Source organism: Sander vitreus, chromosome 17 (genome assembly GCF_031162955.1).
Source record: "Sander vitreus isolate 19-12246 chromosome 17, sanVit1, whole genome shotgun sequence".
In the NCBI taxonomy this organism is placed as follows: domain Eukaryota; kingdom Metazoa; phylum Chordata; class Actinopteri; order Perciformes; family Percidae; genus Sander; species Sander vitreus.
Window position 1 is genome coordinate 25,590,638 of NC_135871.1, and position 10,069 is coordinate 25,600,706.

Below are 10,069 nucleotides of genomic sequence, written 5' to 3' on the forward strand. Positions count from 1 at the left end.
AAGGCTACAGTGTCCAGGTGTTTTAGGAAATTACTGAGCCTTCAAAAAAATTTGAAACTATACATTTGTGACAAGACAGCGAGAACCAATGGGCTTGGGGCTGCGTGCCACAGGATAGGGAATTCAAAAAGTTTCATGAGACTGTTGGTTTTGGTCAAATAACAAAAATATAAAATAACGACAGGCTTATTCTAATGTAATGTATATTAAAGTGCTAAGAGAAAACCACATTAGCTTTAGCAGAAGCAGACTAATTCATTTGTCCCACTTGGGTTGCCGTATATGTGATTATCTGCTAGCAGAATTAATATATTAATATTTTAAGGCTTAGATATGATGGATCACCATCACATCCTCACCACTCTCCTCAACAAAGTTGTCCTGAATATAATGAGGGGATCACTTCATTTTTCTTAGAGATTAATGTCATACACGTGTATACATGCATGCATATGGTCCGATGTGGGTTAGAGTTAATTGCCTGTCGTACATTCAAGCCCTCCCCCAATGACTGTGTCAACAGAACAGAGGGCAGAGTGCTAATCTGGTCTAATGATGTTACTGTAACAAGATGGGATAGGATGACCAACGGAGCAGCGGGTGTGAGGAAGCCTGCAGACAGCCAGGACTCAAGTGTCTCTTCTGTCTACCTCCCAGAGTCTCAGGTGGTCAGTGAGGCGCTGTTTGTTGCGTAGTGATCACCCAAGGGTGTCTATAGAGAATAGGCTGGCACTGCGGCCACCCAGCTGCTCGTGTATCAGGTTTAATCAGAGTGGGACTGACACACACTGCTGTTAATGAGGTGCAGGAAAAGAGAGTGAGGAATCGCTGGGATCGCTGCACACAAGAAGCTCAGATGAAACAACTGATTTAAACAAGAAATGTTTTGCCTGACTGAAGTGTTTTGATCTGTGTTTTTAAGGTGGATCGAGTTTACTCACTTTAAGTTTGCTCACATCGCAGTAGTGACTGACAGGAAGACTTTGCTGACACTGGATACAATATGGAACAAATGATGTGAGTAGCACTGATGACTAAAGACTGGTTCACCAGCAAGGACCACGCCACAACAATATGTTGTATAAAGATTTATTGAATTCTTGATTATGTTGACTGTGAACGTAGGAATAGATTGGGGTGAGATTAAAAAGGGGATGTCGTCTGCTTGGTTGGTACGGGAGGATGTACTGGAGACCGGGTGGAGTGAGACTCAGTGTGGGGTTCCGTCTCAGGTGCTTTCACCCAAGGAGATTTCGGACGCCCCGGACGGTACTTAGAATGAGAAATGAGAGCGGTATGAGGTAGGGGGAAGGTTGAAGTATCGAAGGGAAAGGGTGGGTGGGTCGAGAAGTCGGAGACAAACAGTACTGAGTGGGTTGGCAAAGAATATAAATGCTCGTCAGGGGATTAGAGGTGTGGTTGAGGCGTGGCCCAGCTCCCGAACCTAAGTTAATTCATTTAATTCATTTCACCCGAGCAGATTTCAGACCAAGTGTGAAAATGAATTGTACTGATTTGTGTGTGACGATACGCCTGAGATGACCAGCAGCCTCAGTCATCTGGTGGTATTGGCCGATACTCAAATTTTTGTTTGAGGATTTCCATTCAAAATATGCAATTTGGTTAAATGATGGGATCTGAAATGAAGACACAAATCTTACCAAAAACTATACATAATTATACAAAACTATGTATTGCTTTAAATATTTCTCTCCACATCTTTTAATTTTTATAATGCTGTCGCAGCTCAGCCTCTATGTGTTTAAGTGCAGTTCATCTGTATATTTAATGACTGTGATGCTGTTTAGGGTAACTGAGCCAAGACTCAACACACACACTTTCCATTTCCAGTGAATTCAGTGATTCAGAAACAGGAAGCAATACTTGATGAATAGTAACACTCATACAAAGTAGTAACACTCGGCTACATGTGTTGTAATTTTTATAGTGCAGTTTAACGGTTGAAATGTCAGCTTTTGACACACACACACACACACACACACACACACACACACACACACACACACACACACACACACACACACACACACACACACACACACACACACTGATTGCTCTCATATAGAGCTAGTGTGTAGAAAACCCTTTGTTTACAAAATAAAATGGCTATTGTGACAACATGAGATAATGTAAAAAGTTAAACCACAGTGCTGTGAAATATTTCAGTGCCAACAACGTGGAGGTAATGACAGATCAGTCATTTCCCGGTTTGTAATTTCTACAACAATGTGGAGGATGAATGACAGCTGACATGAAGAATGTGGCACCTCCTGAGGAGTAAACCATGATGCAACTGCTTAAAAATGAAACTCTTACAAGCCTGAAATGAAACTCTTTTAGGTTGCATAGACACATGCTGAGCATACTGTATGCCAGTGCTGTCAGCAAGTCATCTTTGCTCAAGTGCCAAGTAAGTCGAAAAGTCATTTAGTCTCAAGCATGTCTTAAAGTGCCCATATTATGCTCATTTTCAGGTTCATAAGTGTATTTTAAGGTTGTACCAGAATAGGTTTACATGGTTTAATTTTCAAAAAACACCATATTTTTCTTGTACTGCACAGCTCTCTCTCACTGCTGCAGATCCTCTTTTCAGCTGGTCTCCATACCCCATTCAATCAGACCAGCAGCCATGCAATGTTAGCTATTGCTAATGCTTCAAGGCCATGTTGGAGTACTTCGTGGCTAAAGCAGAAGACTGAGGGTGTTGACAGATGGAAATGTGCAGCATATTTTAGACTTAATATTACATTTTAAATCTGGCTACTTCCAGGAGTTTTATTCCTGGCAGTGTGGACAGTAAAACTAAATTTAGACCTTAAAAACAAAATAGCTTGGCAATATAATTGAACATATAACTCAATAGATGTAATATGAAGAATGCAAATACTTAAAATATTTACAGAGTATTTCTGGTGTCTGGTGTCGGGTGGGGATGTGGAAACTTCAGTTTTAAAATCCTGGTGCTGGCATTAATGGCATACAGGTTAAATGTCAACCAGATGAGCACACAATCCAATTATGATGCTGTGGCCCTGGTTTAGGCAGTTTTTAAACCGGTATCTTAAAAATATATTTATTTCTCACAAATGTAGGATTTATAGCAGGGCTTTTGCAATATAGTAAAATAAAACTGCGTAAGAATAAACTGGTAACTCAGTTTTTATTTTACATTTCTCTTCATTTCTGGATTGAATGCACAACATGTTGTGTTGCAGAGTAGACACATGCAAACTAAATAAACCCTCCCAGGAAAAGTTATGGTTGAAATGATTAACATGCTAAACCCAGAGTTTTCTTTTTCTTCTACAGTAACTCTTGATGTAAGGGGAGGGGTGGTTGAAATTCTTTGTCATTTGTTTTCTCGAGGTTCCTCTTGGAACAATAGCAGCTTTGTAGCTCTTTGCCCAGATCCTGGCAGTGATGTCCTTGGGTCCTGTGACTTTGGGTCCCGGGTGTCTGTCTGTTCGTTCCTCTAACACAATCCAAGCCCTCTTTTGCTGTGATTGGTGCGGGCAAATCAGAAGGCTTTTTGACTATAGATGGTTTATAAAACACATCACTGATCAGACCATTCATTTAAAAAGGAAACGCAGACATTACCTGCATCTACTGGCTGATGACACATAGTGCATTCCATTTGTACTCGGAAGTCGGATTTTCCGAGGTCAAAGTCGAAAACACGCCCCCTGCCCTTGGATTTCCAAGCTCGGAACTCGGACAACAACCGAGTACCCCGAGCTAAAAATCCAACAAGGCTGCCCGGTGCATCAACAGTTGTGAAAGCTGTAGTAACATACATTATAAGCACTTCTGTCTCATTTGTGTCTACACAACTAGCTAGTAGTCCTTACCTAGGTACTGCGTATGTGCGACTCCCAACAAAGATGGAACAGAAGTGAGATGTCTCACTCTGTAGCTAAAACGGAGAGCTCAACACACAGGGGGAAAAGAGGAGCTGCAGCAATGTGCAATACAACAAAAATATAGTTAAAAAAAAAATGAAACCACATAAACCTATTCTGGTACAACCTCTAAATACAACTATGAACCTAATATGAGCACTTTAAGTTTCCTGTTAATTTTGTAGGTTCACTTCTCATGTGTCATGTCTTGTTTGATTGTGCCTTTGTGATTGTTGTGTTGTGATTCCTGATGTGTTTTACCTGTTGCCTCATGTCACATGTCCCTTGTTACCACCTTTGTTGCCTTGTGTATTTAGGCCTAGTCTGTGTGCTCCCTTTATCTGTTGTCAGTTTGTCATCTCCCCAGTGCTAAGACTGCGATATGGTATGCTGGTTTTCAGTGTTACTGTTTTTTACTGTATTTTTAGTTCTTCTTCTTCTTATGTTCTGCATTTTATAACTGTAAAGCGCATAAATTGCTTCAGTACTTCAGTTCAAGTTGGGGAACTAAACTTTAGTGTTATAAACCCAAAAGAACAAGTAGATCAGGAGTCAATTTTCCTTGACAATATTTCTTTAAATAATGACAAAATGCACCATATCTTACCTCAATGTGAATCATGTTAGGCTAATTGTGTCACAGTACATGCATCATTGTAATAAGGGCTTTTTCAGGTCAGTATCTATCAATGTTTGCTGTGATAGGAAGTAAGGTGTATCTCAACTGGACTGTGTGCATGACGGTGAGGAGATTTACACAAGGCCAATATGTGAGGCAAAATTGCGTTTCCAAAGCTGGTCAAATTGTTAATCATTAGCTATGACAGTAGCTACTGCTGCTGCACATGGTGTTCTGCTTTCTGGACAGCTATTATCTTATTTGATAGAGACAGAACAAAAACTCACTGTGACGTTTTTTCACCTCCATTTTTTAACCATTTCAGCACCCCATGTTTTCACCACAGACTAACAGAGAACAAAGCTGTGTTTCCTGTGTTTGTGAGCTCAGTTTCAGATCTCCTTAATGCTGAATGTGAATCCAAAACTACAAGGAAAAAACTGCTTATTGTAACCTTAACATATGACCCACAGTGTCATGGGACATGATGTGATGTCCCGATGTGTAGAACATCTCATGACTTTAGTTTTGAAGTGCATGTGTCAGTGTTTGTGTCTGTCTTATTCCTCCACTTTGGGGCATGCATCTTCTTTAAGGATTTAGTCAGGTGGGGAGAAGCACGGGGACGATAGAAATCAAAGAGAAAAATCAAGTCAATGGGAAGTTTTTATTTTACATTCAGACAAATGGAGGAATCATGCCCCAAAACATATTTTATATAGACTATTTCCTTAATGCAGCACACATGTTCTGTGACTCATCATACTGTATTTCTGTTTCTCTTTCTTACTCTCTCTCCTGTATCAATACTGTGGTGTCTTTCCATAAAGCTTAGTCTATACTGTATATGTGACAGAAAAGCGAGAAAAACAAAGCCGACAAAACCCCTCATTACACTTGCAGCTATTAGTAACTAATCCTCTCAGATCCTTTATAATACCAGATAAGATGGTAGAAGCATTGAAATGAGATCATTCAGTGAATCTGATGATGTAAACGATACCTGTTCTCATATAACTGACGCAGACAAAGATGAAGAGATTAGAAGAGACAATTCGGTGCATCACGCATTGAACAGCAGTAATTCATGCTTTCAAAATTTATTTTAGCCTGTTGTGATGTCAGGCTTACAACAATATAATAGCTGTATTTACTTAAATTGCATAGGATTATTCCTGATGAGGACTGGGATATAGGCAGAAATCAAAGCCAAATTGGTAAAACTTTACAAGAAGGTGTCTATTTTACCATTAGTTAATGCAGTAATAAGCCTTGACTAACTGTTAATAACAGTTAACTAAGGTGTCTATTTTAGCATTAGTTAATGTACTAATAAGCCTAAACTGGAAATAACAGATATAATAATATCAGATGCAAACATGCTTGAGTTTGAACTTTTTCTCCCAGTCAGGTGTGCCAATGTAGAGCCAAGAAATGTCCTTCATTTGGATAGGAAAATGTGTGTGTGTGTGTGTGTGTGTGTGTGTGTGTGTGTATGTTTGTGTGTCTGTAAAGGTGCTGACACACAGAGCCGATTATCGGCCGTCGGACCGTCTGGCGAGGTCGGTCACTCGAGTTTGTTCGGTGTGTCCCGTGCCGTCGTCCGTCGGAGGAGCCGTCGGCCTTCATTTGGGCCGACCCGACATGGTCAGTCGGAGACAGGGCAGTCGGGACTCACCCGGAAATGGCGAGCGGATGAGCCGCTCAAAATCTGACAAAAATCTTTTAAACTAACCTTTGTCGATCTGAAATGAAGACAGATTCAGCAACTGCACGGCCTATTTCTTGCTTAAAATGTTTTCAGAAACACGTTTCGGTGAACTATTTTAGTACAATATGAGATCGTATTCTGAACAAGCCGCCATGACAGTCTGGCTGTGAATTTCCGGAGAAAAAAAAAACACGTGACGCGTTCGTCCAATCAGCTGCCGGTTTTCATTTTCTGGGAAACAATACAGAGCAGCGCTGCCTGCTGCTATAGAGACGTATTAAGTTTTGCGCACGCGCAGAGCGTATCCTCAAGTCGGCGTCTCTTCGATGTGTTCTGAGGCACTTTTTGGACCTCGGGGACCCGACTGATCAATCCGACTGCCTTTTCTGGTTGGTGTGTAACTACCTTAAGGTCTGCTGAGGATCTCAGGCTGACAAACTCAGAATCTTACTTTAAAGCTCTTCTTAAGACTTTTTTTTCTTATTCAATAGTAAACATGCTGTAACTATTTATATTATTGTATATTGTTATATCTTACGTTCTGAAGCTGATTTACCTTTATCTTTTATTGTAAAGCAGTTTGCAACTTTGTAAAGGTGCTATATAATTATTCTATCATTATTATTATTATTATTTCAGTACCCAGCTTTAAGCAGGTAAAAAGGTTTGAGTGTTTGCCCTGCTTTCTGTTTTGTGTACTGGTAACAGGTTCCATAGAGATTTGATTCTTCGAGGGAGGGTTGGTTACTGTGTCAGCTTCAGACGATGAATTTTTTCGTTACTGAGCAGACAGACATTTGTTACACCTTATCTTAGCTGTGCTGTAGCACCGTTGAGGTTATGGTAACAGTGATGAAACACAGGAACAATAAAACCTGTAGATTCATTCTGCCTAAATGAAATGTCAGTGTATGGATTTGGTAGGTTAGACAGCTATATTTCAGTTGTGCGTCAAAAAATTACAAAAAAAGTACAAGCATACAACAATCTTCTTTTTTACTTAAGGCTGGATTATTTATCGAGCAAAACCAGCAACTGCCAAGCGGCCCCAGATTCCTAAGGCCCTAGACCCAGTTTCACTCTATGTCAATTGGTTTGTGGTAATTTGGTTAATTATAATTTCCTTTGGGAATATGCACTACTAAAGCACAACATCTACTGACATGATAAAGTCAGATAAAGTCAGATTTACATGAAATCAAACCTCATTTAAAAAAAAAGTATGGTCGTAATTTTCTTTTATGCCATTCAAAGTACTGACATACAGGCTGTACTGTTTCTTTAAGGAAAAAAGCAAACAAGTACATCAATTTAACACGTTGCTGCCATTAGAATTCCTCCGCATGCAGGAAATGCCAGGGACACCACCTACTAAGAGTCTAAGTGAACGACACTGTTTGCATCTGTGGTCTTCCCACTCTCTGGAAAGCTATGCAATTATCCATGATGGGCCTTCCACTGTGGTTATCACATATGTTTTGAGGGAGGCAAATAGAGACGGTTTCATATCTTCCAATTCATTGTAAACCTAAGAAATGTGACCTTTTAAGTATGTATCATCCTGTTTGGTAAAACTCAACCATTTTCAACTTGACTTCATTTGTCACTTTTTTATAGTGAAGAAACGGATCAATGTTATTTAGAATTTACATTTCCACTAATCACACTGCATTTTTATGTGTATTTTAACCCAGAGAATCAAAACACATGAAGACAATGTATTTTTATGTAATTGAAGAAATAATGCTGGTGCATTGTTCCAGGTGTATTCATCTGTCTTAGCTTCTGTTGTTTTCTGTGATACACACTCACATGGGGACAACAATGCAAATCAGCGGTGCTTTCATGCTCAGGTGCAGCCACTAGAGACCCAGCAACTGCTCTGTGTCCCATATGTCTGTGTGTGCATATGTGTGTCTGAGAAAGTGAAAGAGAGAGACACACAGAGAGGTGTTAATCTTAGCATAAAATCCAAGTAGAATACAAGTGTGTGGGTGCGGTGATGGTGGTTTAATGGCATAATGGCACACATTCCATATTTACCACTTGAAACCCAACACACTTCAGTTACCTAACCCTACAAACTAAACTCAACTTTGAACCCCAGTTTTAACTCTAACATTGTTTTATTCTAATCTTCCTCTCCTTGTGAGAACATTTGGTTCCAATAGTGCAGGCCTGGCATAGCACAGAAATACAAGAACACAAACATGTAGAGACGTGGGTTCTCTCTCTCTCTCTCTCTCTCTCTCTCTCTCTCTCTCTCTCTCTCTCTCTCTCTCTCTCTCTCTCTCAGGGGACAAAGTGTGTGGATTTGGATTTAAAAATATAAATTTTCCAGAGCCATTCAGTTTCATTTTACAATTTCATATTCATTTTTTCAACGCAGCAAAAAAAAGCACGAACATTTCTGCTGCTAAAGGACACATCCACTCAACCAAAAAGTGCACACAGAGAGTTGATTTAGCCTACCACGTCAACTGATGCATGCATGACTATATGTTTGCATGACAGCTCTAATCACACAGTGAATGTAATGTGATGCAACACAGCTCATGAAGTCCTGAAAGTTTCCAAAACATTTTCTGGTAATATATTCCTGTCGTGTGACTAAAAATAGAAATCGGAACACAACAGGGAAGAGGTGGTAATATTACTGTCTGTAGAGATGTTATGTCAAGCAGAGACACTTGGAAAAAGCAGAGACACGTGGAAAAAGCAACAGGAGAAGAGTAAGGGAGAGGAAAGTTTGGTAATCACACAGGAACGTGTTATTTAAAAGGAGAAGACAAAGCAGAGAGCGAGAAATAAATGGACTAGTTGTATATAAAAAAAGGCTAAATCAAATGTAGTTACCACCTGGTCCACATGCCCTCTTGGTGACGTTTTGCAATTAATCTGCCTGATATCAATCAGAAATATGAAACTGACCCGGGCATGACAGTGCAGAAGGCGCGGCATGCTTTTCAAGAAAATGCTGACTCTGGGGAACATGCGTAATGGTAGAGAGAAGCCGGGCTTCTTTATTGCTTGCCATAATACTGTGTAGTAAAGCGCTTGTTGGTTTGCTAATGTTTCCTGCTGGTGAGGTGCTGCCTGTCCTCGACCTTAATCCATTTACGCAGTATGCATACATGGAGTTCATGGAGGCTGAGGTGGCTGTAGCCTTCAGGCACACAGGTGGACATTGACCTGGAAAGTTGACGAGTTGAATCCCAAGAAAAGCCTGGAGGAGAGTGATTGAGTAACATCAGCAGTTAAGCATTTTCGCATTCCAATGTTTAGCATTTAGCTTAAAGCAAGTGCTGCCTCAGCAATGACCAATCCTGGGGAATAAACAATCAAGGAGAAAAACGATCCCGCTCAGTGGGCAAGGTCTATTTCAGGACACATTTTTATGATTGGCAGCTAAAAAGAAAACTTAGCTTTGTTAAGGTTTATTTGTCTCAATATTTGCAGCTCATTGGTTCCTATTTATTTCAGTCCTGAAATGTTCTTGATACACTCCTTGAGTGGAGCAGACACTGTAGTATTTGTATTTTGCATTTTCATGCTACACAACCACATTTACACATTTTCCCATAAACTGGCCTCCTGAGTGAAACATGCTGGTGCAAATCCAGTGAGGCATGAAACCAGCACTTTTCCAGTAAACACATAACAACTCAGGTGTCATAACATCTGTGGCTAAACATAATTTCACATGTGCAGTACTGTACTTCCTCACTGTCTGTGTTTAAAGAGAGGACAATTAACGTATTCTCTGTTTCCCTGAAACCACCCCAATTCTATAATAAATGGTTCTCTATTTAATTG